General features: G+C 46.1%; 1 long non-coding RNA gene across 1 annotated transcript in view; it reads right to left on the bottom strand.

Moving 5' to 3' along the window:
- Window positions 1-19,380, bottom strand: part of LOC134947785 (uncharacterized) — a 48,769-nt gene extending 29,389 nt beyond the window's left edge. Inside the window, exons 1-3 of the long non-coding RNA XR_010182773.1 lie at window positions 19,124-19,380; window positions 16,528-16,587; window positions 13,665-13,695 (exon numbers count right to left, since the gene is read on the bottom strand). This is a non-coding gene — a long non-coding RNA (uncharacterized LOC134947785). The remainder of the gene's footprint in view (window positions 1-13,664; window positions 13,696-16,527; window positions 16,588-19,123) is intronic.
- Window positions 19,381-19,622: the final 242 nt, after the last annotated feature.

Genomic DNA, 19,622 nt, shown 5'->3' with positions numbered 1-19,622 from the left:
AGTCCTGTATGCCGAATCTGCGGCCCTCCAGAAGATGAGCACTGTGCAGCCACCACAGAAGAGACACCCTGGTTCGTGGAGACAGGGTTATTAAACGATGCATCTGAAGATGCGATCCGGACCACTTGTCCAACAGGTCCCACTGAAAAATCCTGGCATGGAACCTGCCGAATGGAATTGCTTCGTAAGAAGCTACCATCTTTCCCAGGACCCGCGTGCAGTGATGCACCAATACCTGTTTTGGTTTTAGGAGGTCTCTGACTAGAGAAGACAACTCCCTGGCTTTCTCCTCCGGGAGAAACACTTTTCTGGGCCGTGTCCAGAATCATTCCCAGGAACATTAGACGTGTCGTGGGGACCAGCTGTGACTTTGGGATATTCAGAATCCAGCCGTGCTGGCTCAGCACTTCCTGAGATAGTGCTACTCCCACTAACAACTGTTCCTTGGATCGTGCCTTTATTAGGAGATCGTCCAAGTATGGGATAATTAAAACTCCCTTTTTTCGAAGGAGTATCATCATTTCCGCCATAACCTTGGTAAATACCCTCGGTGCCGTGGAGAGTCCAAACGGCAGCGTCTGGAATTGGTAATGGCAGTCCTGTACCACAAATCTGAGGTACTCCTGGTGAGAATTGTAAATGGGGACATGCAGGCAAGCATCCTTGATGTCCAGGGATACCATGTAATCCCCCTCGTCCAGGCTTGCAATAACCGCCCTGAGCGATTCCATCTTGAACTTGAATTTTTTTATGTATGTGTTCAAGGATTTCAAATTTAAAATGGGTCTCACCGAACCGTCCGGTTTCGGCACCACAAATAGTGTGGAATAGTAACCCCGGCCTTGTTGAAGTAGGGGTACCTTGATTATCACCTGCTGGGAATACAGCTTGTGAATCGCTGCTAGCACCGCCTCCCTGTCTGAGGGAGCAATCGGCAAGGCGGATTTTAGGAAACGGCGGGGTGGAGTCGCCTCGAATTCCAGCCTGTATCCCTGAGATACTATTTGAAGGATCCAGGGATCCACCTGTGAGCGGGCCCACTGATCGCTGAAATTCCTGAGGCGGGCCCCCACCGTACCTGGCTCCGCCTGTGAAGCCCCATGCGGCGGACTTGGAAGAGGAAGCGGGGGAGGACTTTTGTTCCTGGGAACCTGCTGTTTGCTGCAGCCTTTTTCCCCTGCCTCTTGACAGAAAAGACTCTCCTTTTCCCCGCTTGTTTTTCTGGGACCGAAAGGACTGAACCTGATAAAATGGCGCCTTCTTAGGCTGTGAGGGGACATGGGGTAAAAATGCTGACTTCCCAGACGTTGCTGTGGAAACTAGGTCGGAGAGACCATCCCCAAATAATTCCTCCCCCTTATAAGGCAAGACTTCCATGTGCCTTTTGGAATCTGCATCTCCAGTCCACTGGCGAGTCCATAAGCATCTCCTAGCAGAGATAGATAATGCACTTATTTTAGATGCCAGCCGGCAGATTTCCCTCTGTGCATCTCTCATGTATAAGACTGAGTCTTTTATATGGTCAATTGTTAGAAGGATCGTGTCTCTAACGTGTCAATATTTTCTGACAGTTTATCTGACCACGCAGCGGCAGCACTGCACATCCATGCTGACGCAATAGCTGGTCTGAGTATAATGCCTGAGTGTGTATATACAGACTTCAGGATCGCCTCCTGCTTTCTATCAGCAGGTTCCTTAAGGGCGGCCGTATCCTGGGACGGTAGTGCCACCTTTTTAGACAAACGTGTGAGCGCTTTATCCACCCTCGGGGGTGTTTCCCAACGTAACCTATCCTCTGGCGGGAAAGGGAACGCCATTAGTAGCTTCTTAGGAATTACCAATTTCTTATCAGGGGAAGCCCACGCTTCTTCACACACTTCATTTAATTCATCTGACGGGGGAAAAACTACAGGTAGTTTTTTCTCCCCAAACATAATACCCTTTTTTGTGGTACCTGGATGTAAATCAGAAATATTTAACACCTCTTTCATTGCCTCAATCATGCAGTGAATGGCCTTAACGGGCATTAAATTTGACTCATCGTCGTCGACACTGGTGTCAGTATCCGTGTCGACATCTACTTGTGCCACCTGAGATAACGGGCGTTTCAGAGCCCCTGATGACTTTTGAGACACCTGGACAGGCACGAGCTGAAGACTCGGCTGTCCCACAGTCGGCATGTCGTCAAATTTTTTATGTAAGGAGTCTATACGTGCACTCATTTCCTGCCATAATACCATCCACTCAGGTGTCTGACCCCCAGGGGGTGACATCCCTGCTAAAGGCATCTGCTCCCCCTCCACATCATTATCCTCCTCAAACATGTCGACACAGCCGTACCGACACTCCACACACACAGGGAATGCTCAAATAGAGGACAGGACCCACAAAAGCCCTTTGGGGGGACAGAGTAAGAGTATGCCAGCACACACCAGAGTGCTATATATATACAGGGACTAACTGAGTTATGTCCCTAATAGCTGCTTTTTATATAATATACTGTATACAGTGCCAATTTTAATGCCCCCCCCTCTCTTTTCCCTCTTACTGTACTGTAGAATTGCAGGGAAGAGCCAGGGAGCTTCCTTCCAGCCGAGCTGTGAGGGAAAAATGGCGCCAGTGTGCTGAGGAGATAGGCTCCGCCCCTTTTTCGCGGCCTATTCTCCCGCTTTTTATGGGATTCTGGCAGGGGTATTTACCTCATATAGCCCCAGGGGCTATATATTGAGGTATTTTAGCCAGCCAAGGTGTTTTTATTGCTGCCTCAGGGCGCCCCCCCCAGCGCCCTGCACCCTCAGTGACCGGAGTGTGAAGTGTGTATGAGGAGCAATGGCGCACAGCTGCAGTGCTGTGCGCTACCTTGGTGAAGACAGGATGTCTTCATGCCGCCGATTTTCCGGACCATCTTCTTGCTTCTGGCTCTGTAAGGGGGACGGCGGCGCGGCTCCGGGACCGAACATCAAGGCTGGGCCTGCGGTCGATCCCTCTGGAGCTAATGGTGTCCAGTAGCCTAAGAAGCCCAATCCGGCTGCAAGCAGGCGAGTTCGCTTCTTCTCCCCTTAGTCCCTCGCTGCAGTGAGCCCGTTGCCAGCAGGTCTCACTGAAAATAACAAATTCTAAGACTATAACTTTCTAAGAGCTCAGGAGAGCCCCTAGTGTGCATCCAACCTCGGCCGGGCACGAAATCTAACTGAGGCTTGGAGGAGGGTCATAGTGGGAGGAGCCAGTGCACACCAGGTAGTCTAAGATCTTTCTAGAGTGCCCAGCCTCCTTCGGAGCCCGCTATTCCCCATGGTCCTTACGGAGTTCCCAGCATCCACTAGGACGTTAGAGAAATTAAGGATGATGATAATAATAATAATAATAATAATAATAATAATAATAATAAAAGTATGTGGCTGAAGTGACGTAACCAGGCTCCCACCTCGAGATCCTCCCGGGGTGGGTGGGCCCCGTCATGCTGTCTTTGCGGAAGCTGAACTGGTGATCTGTTCTTGAGAGACGGCAACGGCTGGTTTCTTAGGTTTACCCCTGGTGCCTCTAGCTGCATTTGATGCACCTCTGGCCCTAGATCGAAATCTGGTGGGCCGAAAGGGCTGAGTAGACGGTCCCGGGTAGGTACGTCTAGCAGGCGGAGACCCCGAAGGAAGAAACGCGATTTCCCAGCAATAGCTTTGGAGAGCCATGCGCCCAATTCGCCTCCGAAGAGCCATTCACCTGTAAAAGGGAAGAGATTCCACATTGCATTTGGAGTCAGCATCTGCAATCCACTGACGCAACCATACGGCTCTGCGTGCTGACACAGCCATAGCAGTGGTCCTAGCATTAATATTGCCACTCTTTTAGGGAGTCACAGAGGACTCTTGCAGTGTCCTGAATGCGTTTTAGGAAAGTCACCGTAGTAACTAGTGTCATGTCACCCGAAAGACCCTCCTGAATTTGAGTAGCCCAGGAGTCAATTGCATGTGTCATCTAGCAACCTGCAATGACCGGTGTTTGAGATACACCTGCAGCAATGTATATAGATTTCAGTGTGGCCTCAATTTTCCTATCCCCGGGGTCCTTTACCGTAAATGAGCCCGAAGCCGGGAGTACTGCCTTCTTAGAGAGGCGAGAAACTGAGACATCTACAGCCGGAGATTCTTCCCAGAACTTTCTACCCTCAGGGACAAAAGGGTAATGTATGCAAAAACTGTTTTGACACCTGATATTTCTTATCAGGATTCTTCCAGGCTAGCTTAAATAAATCTAGTTCTTTAGAATCAGGAAATGTGACAGTTTGTCTTGAGGGAGGAAAAACGACTGCGGATTTGTAGCGTCTTCTAGGGGGAGCTATAGCACATCCCTTATATCCAAAATGAGGGGTTCAATACCCTGTGTAGGAGTGGAATCCCCACCTAAGGGATCCACACCGTCTCCATCATCCTGTATATCACCATCAGAATCTGATCGAAGTGCAGGTAAAGCACATTTTTGCGCCCCTGTATTAGACAGGGGGGGGGCATCAGCCCTGGCAGAAAGATCTGCTACTGCTTTTTGCAGTTCTTGTGTTTTGTTGGCATTTGCAGTGAGTTGAGATGACATATCAGACATCATAGTTTTGATAACTCCAGCCAGGTGGGCATGGGACTCCCCCACATTGTCCTCAGCATTTTATGAGGACTGACTACTCTGCTCACATGATATGGAATCAGATTGTATTAAAAAAAAAAAAAGGATGGAGAATCTACTATTACATACACTGCATAACTTGTGTTTTACCATTATGAAGTACACACAATACACATACAACACAGACTGATTTACAATGTAAGCCTGCCCTATTGCATGTGAGAGGAAACAGAGGAAGAGAGGACACCAGCACACCCAAAGCTGTAGAGAGCCAGTGAGGCTGTCAGTGTTTTTACTTAACAGTGAAAACTGCTTCTACAATGAATTTCCTCAGAGGAATAATAGCTGTGCACAAATAGCAGCTCTCCCCATAATCAGCACCCTGTACCAGTGATCCATCATGCGACAGTCTGGAGAAGCGGTGATGCTGTTGGTTATGCAGAGGAAGGTGCCAAAATGCTGCTGATCCCGCTCTGATGTAGCTCCACCCCCCGTAATTGCGCCAGAGCTACAGATATATATTTAAACTGCCCATGTCTCCTAACCCTGCTGTAGCCTCACATAAATGTTTAGTACAGCCATCGCTAGCCAGTTTCACGTAGGGGCTATAGCAGGTACCCCCCAGGGGGACCCATATGCCTCACCCATGCTTCTTCCGCACCAGGAACCGGGGGAACCCACTAGCGGGGCCCCTGGTTTGTACTCACCACCGACGATCACCTTCAGGCAGTGTTAGGGTTGTGCGGCGTGCTGCGTTTGCGAAGGCGCAGTGCCCCACTGAACCAACAACCTGGTCCTGCAGCGGGGAAGCGGCTCTACACCTCGCGAGGCCGGTGACCGTACCCCACCCCAAGGTGTAGGTATGCTGTTGCCCAAACAGCATACCGAAAGAAAAATACAAGTTTTAAAATAAACTTAAGAAAACTCTGGAGCTAGCAGAGTGTGCATCCTCTCCTGAGGGCACTTTTTTTTTCTTCATAAACTGCCTGTGGGAGGGGGCATAGAGGGGAGGAGCCAGAACACCCAGTGAAAGAAATTTAAAGTGCACTGGCTCCTGTAGCCCCCGTCTATACCCATTGTACTAATGTGTCCCCAATATCCCTTATGGATGCTAGAGAAATTATCAGATACGTTTTTCTTAGTATTACAGTAAGTCATGATAAATTAGATCAGTACCGATTTAATAATATATACAGAACTAAAAGTCAGCACAAGTGTTTTGTAGCAACATACGAGTTGTGCACAGTTTCCAGTGGGGAACCAAGAGCTAGATATTTTGTGAAATATCAGTTTTGTCTTTTATGTTAATATACAGATCAGAATTTTCTTTTTCTTTATTTATTCCACAACTCCAACAAAAAGCTTTACAATGCAAGGGGCCCAAAAACATTGAGGTTAGCTGACAGAAATTTAGTTTCCAATGATCCAAATCTAATGTATAACCAAATTGGCCAGCCTGACCCATGTACAGTCCAATCTACAGCTACTTGTGTACAAAAGTGCCTTACAAACAGGTGTTGAATACAAAGCTTAGGTCATCAAACCTTTATTCCTTGTCCATGTATAGACCAGTCCCGCATTATGAATGAATGTTTTTAGACTACAATCTCAAAATCACAAGAATGATGGTGCAGGTTGCATATTCATTTTTAGTAACATCTAAGTCTTTGCTGGCCCCAAACAGCATAAGCAGTATGTGGGCTGCAAATCTTTATTTTAAGGAAAGGTAGGCGGCAAAGTATAGCTCCACAGCTGTTACTGAACTGCACCTGCCCACCGGGTTTGCTAGCCAACACTCCTGGAGGTAACTACTGTAACAATTTTTATTTTTCATGTGTAGACAAATGTTCTTGTGTTGCATTTTTCTGAGACATTATCACTGTCAAAAGTTATTTTGCTGTACAAACCCCTTTAAAAAAAATAAAATAAAAATAAATAAAGATAAAACTGGGATATTATAGTGGCCCCTGTGGGTATGGTAACCAATGTAGCAATTGCTAAAGATCTGTGGTTCTTCCATCTTGGGTTTCCCATAGTCATTAGGTAAATTGACCAAAAAATTAGTTTCACAGATCTATGATGATGTTCAACGTCTTATAGCTTCTCCCTGACCCTCCCTCCCTTCAAAAGCACATAGCCACTATGGAGAAGATAACGACACAGCTTCATTATTAGCCACATAAATGTTCTCAAATATGGAGTCTTTGGTACGCCTTCAGCCAGTCCTGCATCCCAGGAACTGGTGCATCTTTAGTTCTAATTTTGCTCCAAACTTACAGACCTATCTTCTCACACACCTTTACCATTGATCAGAGCTCTACCCCCTTTTTTTATTTTATTTTTACCCCGTGTCCCTCCCCCCACTCCTTCCCTCCCTCTTCTACCTTAGTATTGTTCTCTACATAAATAAGCTATTTGTTCTTGAAGTGTGCCATATTTTATATTTTTTGTAAAGGTGGAAAAATTATACAGCAGCAACTATTTTTTGTTTCAGAGAAAAAAAAATAAAAAAAAAAAATATATATAAGATTTTACTTACCGATAAATCTATTTCTCGTAGTCCGTAGTGGATGCTGGGACTCCGTCAGGACCATGGGGATTAGCGGCTCCGCAGGAGACAGGGCACAAAAATAAAAGCTTTAGGACTAGGTGGTGTGCACTGGCTCCTCCCCCTATGACCCTCCTCCAAGCCTCAGTTAGGATACTGTGCCCGGACGAGCGTACACAATAAGGAAGGATTTTGAATCCCGGGTAAGACTCATACCAGCCACACCAATCACACCGTACAACTTGTGATCTGAACCCAGTTAACAGTATGACAAACGTAGGAGCCTCTGAACAGACGGCTCACAACAATAACAACCCGATTTTTTTGTAACAATAACTATGTACAAGTATTGCAGACAATCCGCACTTGGGATGGGCGCCCAGCATCCACTACGGACTACGAGAAATAGATATATCGGTAAGTAAAATCTTATTTTCTCTGACGTCCTAGTGGATGCTGGGACTCCGTCAGGACCATGGGGATTATACCAAAGCTCCCAAACGGGCGGGAGAGTGCGGATGACTCTGCAGCACCGAATGAGAGAACTCCAGGTCCTCTTTAGCCAGGGTATCAAATTTGTAGAATTTTACAAACGTGTTCTCCCCCGACCACGTAGCTGCTCGGCAGAGTTGTAATGCCGAGACCCCTCGGGCAGCCGCCCAAGATGAGCCCACCTTCCTTGTGGAATGGGCCTTGATAGATTTAGGCTGTGGCAGGCCTGCCACAGAATGTGCAAGTTGAATTGTGCTACAAATCCAACGAGCAATCGTCTGCTTAGAAGCAGGAGCACCCAGCTTGTTGGGTGCATACAGTATAAACAGCGAGTCAGATTTTCTGACTCCAGCCGTCCTTGAAATATATATTTTCAATGCCCTGACAACGTCCAGCAACTTGGAATCCTCCAAATCGCTAGTAGCCGCAGGCACCACAATAGGCTGGTTCAGGTGAAACGCTGAAACCACCTTAGGCAGAAACTGAGGACGCGTCCGCAGTTCTGCCCTGTCCGAATGGAAAATCAGATATGGGCTTTTTTACGATAAAGCCGCCAGTTCTGACACTCTCCTGGCTGAAGCCAGGGCCAGTAGCATGGTTACTTTCCATGTAAGATATTTCAAATCCACCGATTTGAGTGGCTCAAACCAATGGGATTTGAGAAAATCCAAAACTACATTAAGATCCCACGGAGCCACTGGGGGCACAACCGGGGGCTGTATATGTAGTACTCCTTTTACAAAAGTCTGGACTTCAGGAACTGAAGCCAATTCTTTCTGGAAGAAAATCGACAGGGCCGAAATTTGAACCTTAATGGACCCTAATTTGAGGCCCATAGACAATCCTGTTTGCAGGAAATGTAGGAATCGACCCAGTTGAAATTCCTCCGTCGGGGCCTTCCTGGCCTCACACCACGCAACATATTTTCTCCAAATGCGGTGATAATGTTGTGCAGTCACCTCCTTCCTGGCTTTTACCAGGGTAGGGATGACCTCTTCCGGAATGCCTTTTTCCCTTAGAATTCGGCGTTCAACCGCCATGCCGTCAAACGCAGCCGCGGTAAGTCTTGGAATAGACACGGTCCCTGCTGAAGCAGGTCCCGTCTTAGAGGTAGAGGCCACGGATCTTCCGTGAGCATCTCCTGAAGTTCCGGGTACCAAGTTCTTCTTGGCCAATCCGGAGCCACGAGTATCGTTCTTACTCCCCTTTGCCGTATAATTCTCAGTACTTTTGGTATGAGAGGCAGAGGAGGAAACACATACACTGACTGGAACACCCACGGTGTTACCAGAGCGTCCACAGCTATTGCCTGAGGGTCTCTTGACCTGGCGCAATACCTGTCCAGTTTTTTGTTGAGGCGGGACGCCATCATATCCACCTTTGGTTTTTCCCAACGGTTCACAATCATGTGGAAGACTTCTGGATGAAGTCCCCACTCTCCCGGGTGTAGATCGTGTCTGCTGAGGAAGTCCGCTTCCCAGTTGTCCACTCCCGGAATGAACACTGCTGACAGTGCTATCACATGATCTTCCGCCCAGCGAAGAATCCTTGCAGCTTCTGCCATTGCCCTCCTGCTTCTTGTGCCGCCCTGTCTGTTTACGTGGGCGACTGCCGTGATGTTGTCCGACTGGATCAACACCGGCTGACCCTGAAGCAGGGGTTTTGCCAGGCTTAGAGCATTGTAAATCGCTCTTAGCTCCAGTATATTTATGTGAAGAGACATCTCCATGCTTGACCACACTCACTGGAAGTTTCTTCCCTGTGTGACCGCTCCCCAGCCTCTCAGACTGGCATCCGTGGTCACCAGGACCCAGTCCTGTATGCCGAATCTGCGGCCCTCTAACAGATGAGCACTCTGCAACCACCACAAAAGAGACACCCTTGTCCGTGGAGACAAAGTTATCCGCTGATGCATCTGCAGATGCGATCCGGACCATTTGTCCAGCAGATCCCACTGAAAAGTTCGTGCGTGGAATCTGCCGAATGGAATCGCTTCGTAAGAAGCCACCATTTTTCCCAGGACTCTTGTGCATTGATGCACAGACACTTTTCCTGGTTTTAGGAGGTTCCTGACAAGTTCGGATAACTCCCTGGCTTTCTCCTCCGGAAGAAACACCTTTTTCTGAACCGTGTCCAGAATCATTCCCAGGAACAGCAGACGTGTCGTCGGGGTCAATTGAGATTTTGGAAAATTCAGAATCCACCCGTGCTGTTGCAGCACTACTTGGGTTAGTGCTACTACGTCCCCCAGCTGTTCTCTGGACCTTGCCCATATCAGGAGATCGTCCAAGTAAGGGATAATTAATACGCCTCTTCTTCGCAGAAGAATCATCATTTCGGCCATTACCTTGGTAAAGACCCGAGGTGCCGTGGACAATCCAAACGGCAGCGTCTGAAACTGATAATGACAGTTTTGCACCACGAACCTGAGGTACCCTTGATGTGAAGGGCAAATTGGGACATGCAGGTAAGCATCCTTGATGTCCAGGGACACCATAAAGTCCCCTTCTTCCAGATTCGCTATCACTGCTCTGAGTGACTCCATCTTGAACTTGAATTTTTGTATGTACAGGTTCAAAGATTTCAGATTTAGAATAGGTCTTACCGAGCAGTCCGGCTTCGGTACCACAAATAGTGTGGAATAATACCCTTTTCCCTGTTGTAGGAGGGGTACCTTGACTATCACCTGCTGAGAATACAGCTTGTGAAAGGCTTCCAACACCGTCGCCCTGTCTGAGGGAGACGTTGGCAGAGCAGACTTTAGGAACCGGCGAGGGGGAGACTTCTCGAATTCCAACCTGTAACCCTGAGATACTACCTGCAGGATCCAGGGGTCCACCTGCGAGTGAGCCCACTGTGCGCTGAAATTCTTGAGTCGACCCCCCACCGCCCCTGAGTCCGCTTGTAAAGCCCCAACGTCATGCTGAGGGCTTTGCAGAAGCCGGGGAGGGCTTCTGCTCCTGGGAGGGAGCTGCTTGGTGCACTCTCTTACCCTTTCCTTTGCCTCGGGGCAGATATGACTGTCCTTTTGCCCGCTTGTTCTTATAGGAACGAAAGGACTGCGGCTGAAAAGACGGTGTCTTTTTCTGTTGGGAGGGGACCTGAGGTAAAAAGGTGGATTTCCCGGCTGTTGCCGTGGCCACCAAATCCGATAGACCGACCCCAAATAATTCCTCCCCTTTATACGGCAATACTTCCATATGCCGTTTGGAATCCGCATCACCTGACCACTGTCGCGTCCATAAACTTCTTCTGGCAGATATGGACATCGCACTTACTCTCGATGCCAGAGTGCAAATATCCCTCTGAGCATCTCGCATATAAAGAAAAGCATCCTTTAATTGCTCTATAGTCAATAAAATACTGTCCCTATCCAGGGTACCAATATTTTCAGTCAGGGAATCCGACCAAACCACCCCAGCACTGCACATCCATGCAGAGGCGATGGCTGGTCGCAGTATAACACCAGTATGAGTGTATATACTATGGGCAGTACGGATGGTGTAATGGTTAGCATTACTGCCTCACAGCACTGAGGTCATGGGTTCGATTCCCACCATGGCCCTAACTGTGTGGAGTTTGTATATTCTCCCCGTACTTGCGTGGGTTTCCTCCGGGTACTCCGGTTTCCTCCCACAATCCAAAAATATACTGGTAGGTTAATTGGCTCCCAACAAAATTAACCCTAGCATGAATGTGTGTGCGTGGACATGAGATAGGGAATATAGATTGTAAGCTCCACTGGGGCAGGGACTGATGTGAATGGGCAAATATTCTCTGTAAAGCGCTGCGGAATATGTGTGCGCTATATAAATAACTGGTAATAATAATAATAATAATAATATACTCTTCAGGGTAGTTTCCAGCCTCCTATCAGCTGGATCCTTGAGGGCGGCCGTTTCAGGAGACGGTAACGCCACTTGTTTTGATAAGCGTGTGAGTGCCTTATCCACCCTAGGGGGTGTTTCCCAGCGCGCCTTAACCTCTGGCGGGAAAGGATATAATGCCAATAACGTCTTTGAAATTAGCAGTTTTCTATCGGGGTTAACCCACGCTTCATCACACACTTTATTCAATTCCTCTGATTCAGGAAAAACTACAGGTAGTTTTTTCAGACCCCACATAATACCCCTTTTTGTGGTACTTGCAGTATCAGAGATATGCAAAGCCTCCTTCATTGCCGTGATCATATAACGTGTGGCCCTACTGGAAAATACGTTTGTTTCTTCACCGTCGACACTAGATTCGGTGTCTGGGTCTGTGTCGACCGACTGAGGTAAAGGGCGTTTTACAGCCCCTGACGGTGTCTGAGACGCCTGGACAGGTACTAACTGGTTTGCCGGCCGTCTCATGTCGTCAACTGATTTTTGTAACGTGCTGACATTATCACGTAATTCCATAAACAAAGCCATCCATTCCGGTGTCGACTCCCTAGGGGGTGACATCACCATTACCGGCAATTGCTCCGCCTCCACACCAACATCGTCCTCATACATGTCGACACACACGTACCGACACACAGCAGACACACAGGGAATGCTCTTATCGAAGACAGGACCCCACTAGCCCTTTGGGGAGACAGAGGGAGAGTTTGCCAGCACACACCCAAGCGCTATAAATATATAGGAACAACCCTACAGAAGTGTTGTTTCCTTTATAGCAGCTTAATATATCAATATCGCCAAAAAAAGTGCCCCCCCTCTCTGTTTTTTTACCCTGTTTCTGTAGTGCAGTGCAGGGGAGAGTCCTGGGAGCCTTCCTCGCAGCGGAGCTGTGCAGGAAAATGGCGCTGTGTGCTGAGGAGATAGGCCCCGCCCCCTATTTCGGCGGGCTCTTCTCCCGGTGTTTGTGAGACCTGGCAGGGGTTAAATACATCCATATAGCCCCAGGGGCTATATGTGATGTATTTTTAGCAAGAACAAGGTATTATCATTGCTGCCCAGGGCACCCCCCCCCAGCGCCCTGCACCCTCAGTGACCGCTGGTGTGAAGTGTGCTGACAACAATGGCGCACAGCTGCAGTGCTGTGCGCAACCTCATGAAGACTGAAAAGTCTTCTGCCGCCGGTTTCTGGACCTCTTCACTTTTCGGCATCTGCAAGGGGGTCGGCGGCGCGGCTCCGGGACCGGACTCCATGGCTGGGCCTGTGTTCGATCCCTCTGGAGCTAATGGTGTCCAGTAGCCTAAGAAGCCAATCCATCCTGCACGCAGGTGAGTTCACTTCTTCTCCCCCAAGTCCCTCGTTGCAGTGAGCCTGTTGCCAGCAGGACTCACTGAAAATAAAAAACCTAATAACTTTTTCTAAGCAGCTCTTTAGGAGAGCCACCTAGATTGCACCCTGCTCGGACGGGCACAAAAACCTAACTGAGGCTTGGAGGAGGGTCATAGGGGGAGGAGCCAGTGCACACCACCTAGTCCTAAAGCTTTTATTTTTGTGCCCTGTCTCCTGCGGAGCCGCTAATCCCCATGGTCCTGACGGAGTCCCAGCATCCACTAGGACGTCAGAGAAATTATATATATATATATATATATATATATATATATATATATATATATATATATATATATATATATATATATATATATATATATATATACACACACACACACAAAAAAAAAAAAACACTGCAAGAGTGTGTGTGTGTAAGTTTGCAAAATGTTGGGAACAAAACTTCACACCAGAAAGTTCAGAATCCATAAATGCAACCACATCACAGTATTGCCCATATTGTACTGTTCAAATCTTGATTATCCATAGGCAGAGGTGTACCCGAGGTTCTGCACAGTGTCAAAGTATTTTTTATTTTTTTTATAAAAAACAACTTTTTTTTTTTTTTTTTTTTTTTAACGCTCAGGAGGGGTAAGAGAAATAATATTGCACTGAATTTAAACACCTCCCCACCCCAAAGTATAGTTTTCGAAGGACAAAAGTAAAACATTGGTTATGGGATATAATTCTACACTTATTTTAAGATACTGAAATGTTATTGAAAATAAAACACTGTTCGGGATACCTCAATTCGGTCTTCATGCAGCATCCCTATCCTGAAAGAAAAACAAAATGTCATGTAAGCAGTGCTAATGAGACATTTTGTGATATTGGTGACAAACAGAGCTGGTTTTTTCTATATCATCTGGTAACCTCGCTGCATGGCCCTACTTTCCTCCACTTTCAGAAACACACAGGAGGCATTCCAATTTAGCTCAAACTAATTTGCACTTTTCTATATAAAGCAGTCTAAGCTAATCAACAAAATAACCAGATTAATACTTGCCCTTAGAGTCACTTTGTATAAAGTTAAACAGTCCTGTACCCTACTAACATTGGTTCCTAGAACAGACAATAGTTTGTGATTGTAAAGGAAACTACAATAAGGGGTATATTCAATTATGGGACCCAGAGGAGGAGAGTGGGGGTGAGCCGCGGGGGGACATCCGGCGGCAGCCAGAGGAGATCAGCGCCGCAGCAGGATGTCCCTCACCCGTCCGACCTCAGGGCAGCTTCCACCCGACTCCAGCAGAGTGCTGGAGCCGGGTGGAAGCTGCCGTGAGGTCAGGTGGGTGGGTGACATCCAGCTGCAGCGCTGATCTCCTGTATGCCCGCCGCCTGTCCCCCCCCCCGTCGCCTCCTCCGGGTCCATCTCATTCCAACATCATTTTGATGTCGGATTGAGATAGTCGAAAAGGGGGCCAAAACCTGTCGGATTTGGCCCCGTTTTCGACATCAACACGTGGATCGGCAGCTATTCCGCCGATCCACGTGCTTTTCGACAAGTCGAATGCCTCGACTTGTCGAAAAGCTCTGAACAGGTCGAATCAGGATTCGACCTCAAAAAGTCGAAAACTGCCGTCTTTTCGACAGACAGCAGTTTTCGACTGCAATTGAATATACCCCTAAATGTATTTCTGGCTCTGCAACTAGGGCTAAATAGCACATTATAATATACCCCAGACCTGTGAAAAATATTCTAAAGGTAAATTAGAAAATGGTACAAATGTTGTATTTGTGTCAGCTTCCCATATATAAAAACTATAATAAACAGCCCTGTCCCCAAAAAAAAAAAAAAAAAAAAATGGTATTCATTTTCTGGTGCAGTGCAACAAAAGTAATTTAAGGCAAAACAGAAAAAAAAATATATATATTTATCTGGAAGTCCGATTACAACCAGAGTGTAAAATACTTTTAATCATAATAAAAAGGTAGTGGCAATGTACATCAGAACAGACAGAAAGACAGACATAAGCGACTAAATAAAGTGAATATAAGGAGTGAATAGATACATTGTAAAATTAGTAGAGCTGATCAGACAAAAAAACTTAGGTATTGGATATTCACAAGAACCAAGCACAGCAACTAGGTCTCCCTCAGTGAAACCTCTTCCACTACTCAAGTCACTGAGCATAAACAACCTAAAGGTGTGTACACATGGAGCGATATGGCTCAGCGATTTTGACTACACAGGTATAGTCAAAATTGCATACCGCTCCATGTGTACACATCGAGTGACCGTGATGCGAGTCCCCGCCAGGTCGCTAATCACTGGGAAAAATAGACTGTGCAGGCAAGTCAATTTTCGCTGTAACTTAGTCAAAATCGCTGGTAAAGATAGTAAAAATCGCCTACTGCCGGTTCAAGGTAAAATCGCTCAGTGTCAAAATCACTCAGTGTGTATGCACCTTAAGCTATCACAATTAGCAAGCTAATGTGTGACAATACAGCTACCTACTGTTTGCAGCACTATCAAATACAACAAGCTACTAAGAGGCTAATTCAATCCAGCGTGATGCCCGGCTGCACACATATTAGTTATATAAAGGCAGTGCCAATAGTTCTGGAACAAAAAAAAAACGAGTCAAATTGAATCCCTCAAAACGGATGGTGAAGTTACAACTACAGTTGCCTCCCCTAACAAAACAAAACCGTAAAAACAGAGATCTGGGTATAATGTAACTACATATAACAAGCCTTTCTTAAAGCTGCAACCACAAAAGGGCAGGACTGGATTTGACACATGCATTGTAAAGCTCAGCCAGGTAAAAAGTCCATTCACACCTGGGCAGAATGCAACTGGTCAATCATATGTGGATTATACATGAATGAATACCCACACTACACTCTCAGAACAATTTGTTAAGCAGCCAAATGGTCCTCCTGGTCGGCCCATATGCAGGTGGCTTAATGGCAAATGTAACCAAACAAAGTGTTTTAGGCACCAGCATTTTATTGGTCATACGCCAACACAGTAATGAGAGCAGAATCAGGGCTAGCACTCAGACACTACAATCATTGCATACGATTTCTGTAGAAAGTATAAATGTAAGATCAGATCCAATCATTACTATGACAGCCATCACTGATGTGAGATTAATGTGTGTGTGATACTGCCCAAAGGCCATGTTCGCACATTGCTCTGTGAATGCACTTCAGCAAGCAGTTATAAAGACGCAGTCGGCTATTGCCCATAATAGCCTATGCTCACTTGCTACTACAATGAATGCTTGTGGTTAAAGCACAGGGTTAAATATCTTACGTCAGAAAAACCTTGCACTATTAGACTAGTGGCAAGTATCAGTATTGTCAGAGACCATTAAATTAAAACGCAGTACATAAAACTCCAAAACCTTCAGTAATCCAGGTAGTGGGGAAAACCTCTTAAAATGGGGTAACTCAATAACAGAAATCAGTAACATCCAGTGTGTCTGCTTTCATTTCAAGGAAAGGTGGAGATTTAACACCTTTACATAGAAATATTAACCCCTAATATTTATGTTTTGCAACTTTATGGTCTAGAACTACATTTGTTTTGGATTGTATCTACTATATTTGAGACTTATTGATGAGTGTATAGAGGATTGTGAAATCAAGAACAGACTTACTGAAATCAGAACAGCCTGGAACTGATTCACATCACATTCACATCAGCTCCAGCTCAAACTCTGCAACAACATTTGTAAAGAGAAGTTAGTCTGAGATCACATCAGAAACTTGCAATTACATTTAAACAAAATAAACAATGCTACAACAATTGTTTGTTAAATTGCAAGCTTATGCAATTAGAAACTGGTTTATTATTCAAATAAAATTAAAAATGATTGACTAGCTGGAGATAAAATTTCCAATTTTAACAATTTCAACACCTTAACCATAAAAACTGTATTCTCTATCAAACTTAATGATAAAACCAAGAGGGGATTAAAGAAAGCTTGGAGAGTAAGTGGAGAGAGATAGAGTACTAACTAGTTTGTGTAATTTTACATGCAGTGTTTGAAAATTGACAGGAGCTGATTAGTTGGTAATTAATCTCTCTCCAACCTTTGATAAATCTCACACTAGACTTTATATAAATGACTAACTGCATATATAGAAGCCTTGACTGTCATACGTATAACTAAATTTGATATATTAATCATGATATTGAGAGAATAAGAACAGAACAAATAAACCAAATGACACTGAAGGTGTTTCTTAGCTTTCTGTAGGACAGTATAGGACTAAGGTAAGAGTACTAATTGATTTCATATGTGCAAACCAGAGAACCGTTAATATTCCCGCTGGTGTAAGACCTGTTTGGACTGACCCTTAGCTTTAAAAGCAAACAGCAAAACCAAGGAAGGTTCTTAGCATCAGTCAATAGCAGAATTGCTTAGAGTGTTCTTTATGCCTTGTAAAAAGACACAGGAGAAATTAGAATTCTGATGACATAATTTATGGTAAGACTAGCAGTACCTCAAAGGCTGGTTTTAAACCCCAATATCACATTTCGCATAAATCACTAACAGCTTAACAAATGTGCAGTACGTGCTAACGTACTGTCATTTATAACAGTTTATGGCACCCAGGAAAACTAAACATACAACTAATTTACTTGCTGCACACCACGTAGCTGACATGTTTTCACAGACATCCTTTACATGAGGAACTATTCTCTGGTGTACAGTACATCATAAAAAGAACCCAAACTAAGTCAAGCAAGATGTATTTAATTATTACTAACTTTCACATCAACAAATATGATGTGTCCAGGGGCCATAGAGTCAAGGTACAAAACAATAAGAATTATGGTCAGTTAACTTGCAACATACTGGTTTATATTATTGTACATCTAAAAAAAAATAAACTACCTTTTTTCCCCCATTTAATTGCACAAGGAAAAAAAAATCTTTTTCCACCAGTGCTTGAAATTTTTATTTTTTATTTCAATTGTTACAGAGCACACAGTAAAAACAAAATACACTTGTCAGAAACACATAGTGGGCCAGATAACAAAGCGTTAGACAGCACAGTGACGAATGTACTTACTATCACATATAAATGAACACTCCCAAACCCAGGAACCAGGGTCCTCGCCAACAGAAATTAACGAGAAAGTGTGCAATGCATTAAACATATGCACAATATTCAAGAAGGCGTCAATTGTTTGTCGACGACTCTTTCCTCTTTCTGACAAGTCACCCCTTTTAACCACTAACATCCCAATATAGCACCAGTCACATTTATTACATATCACATTGAACTTGTTGTAAAAATTAAAAAGATATGGCAACATAGTGTCATCTCAGCAAGAGAAATGTAAAATCAAGTGCCTTCTGAAGACAAACCCATAATCCCTACGCCATAGCTGCCAATCCATAAACCATTATTATTAGCAACAGCAATGTCTGACTGACACACAGAGAGGACTCACGGCCCCTTTGTCTGACCCTCCATAGCAGGCAGCACCCTCCATAGCAGGCAGCGCCCTCCAGGCCCCCCCCCTCCAGAGTAAGGAGAGCCCCCTCAAACTGATCCCCCACCCCACCCCTACACAAAGCCAGGCAGCCCCCCCTCACCCACACAGGAGGACTCCTAACCTCTCAGCAAAACAACAGCCCGGGGACTGGAGGGCAGCTATACACACTGAGCAGCACATCCCTGGGTGTGTGTGAGCACAAGTTGTTACATAACACTGCACAGGGGGGACACTGCTTTATTGTGTACTCATTAAAATAAATAAATATATTTTACAAAAAAACAAAACAAAAACCACAAAACTAACAAAAAAACATAAAACTTCAATGTAGCCCAGGGAAGACGCAGGGAGAAAGCTGCGGCAGGGAAAGGGAAGCAACAGCGGTGGCTGGCAGGACAGTGCGGGGTCTCCGTGCCCCGTCACTCCCCGGCCGGCCCGCTGGTGATTGCGCAGGACCCGGGGCGGGTGTCCCGGGTGTGCAGGGCGGGGGAGGCAGAGGGGGTGAGCCGGCACACGCACATCGTACAGGGGCGGGTGGGAGCCAGCGGCCGCGGGTAACGGTCGCCGAGTGCCGGGCGGAGCCGGGGGAGGCCGCCGCCAGACACCGGGCACCGAGGGAATTTTTCTGAATTTTTTCCCGATTTTTCGGCGCGGAGAACGCGGCCGCCGGGGGAGGGAAACTTCCCTGCGAGACACGGACAGCTCCGGCGAGTTATTCCCTGGGAAAAAAAATCCCTCCTTACCTCAGTCCAATCGAAAATGGCGCCGAAACCTAAAAAACTTCTTAAATTTCATTGTAGGGTTTTCGCGGGGGATTGTGGGTAGCGAGCGCTGAGGAGAAAAAAATACAGAAAGAAAGAAGAGAGGGAAACAGCGGAGGGCGGGGCCGCAGGCGGGGCTAGCGCATGGGGGCGGGGCCAGCGAGTGTCAGGGGAGGGTTGTGTTGCGCGGCGTCATCATGTGGGTGTGGCTACTCGGTGTGTAGTAGCCGTAGGCGCTAGGGTGGAGAGGCATGGGCGATGACGCAGAGGGAGGGGAGGGGCTATACTAGTGGCTTTCCTGATGGCTTATACGTGCTCCAGTATAATGCACAGTCAGGAAGAGCAGCGTAGTTTGGCTTTTGTTATTACTACTGCACAGCAATAACAAAGGAGTGTGTATAGGGATCGTCCTTCGCATTGCATTCAATTAATGAACTGGGAACTATAAAAAGTAAAAATGAATAAATCAAAAGTTTCTGTC

The sequence above is a fragment of the Pseudophryne corroboree genome, chromosome 8 (assembly GCF_028390025.1).
Source record: "Pseudophryne corroboree isolate aPseCor3 chromosome 8, aPseCor3.hap2, whole genome shotgun sequence".
NCBI lineage: Eukaryota > Metazoa > Chordata > Amphibia > Anura > Myobatrachidae > Pseudophryne > Pseudophryne corroboree.
Note: the sequence above shows the minus strand (reverse complement) of the source record. Positions and strands in the feature narration are given on the sequence as shown.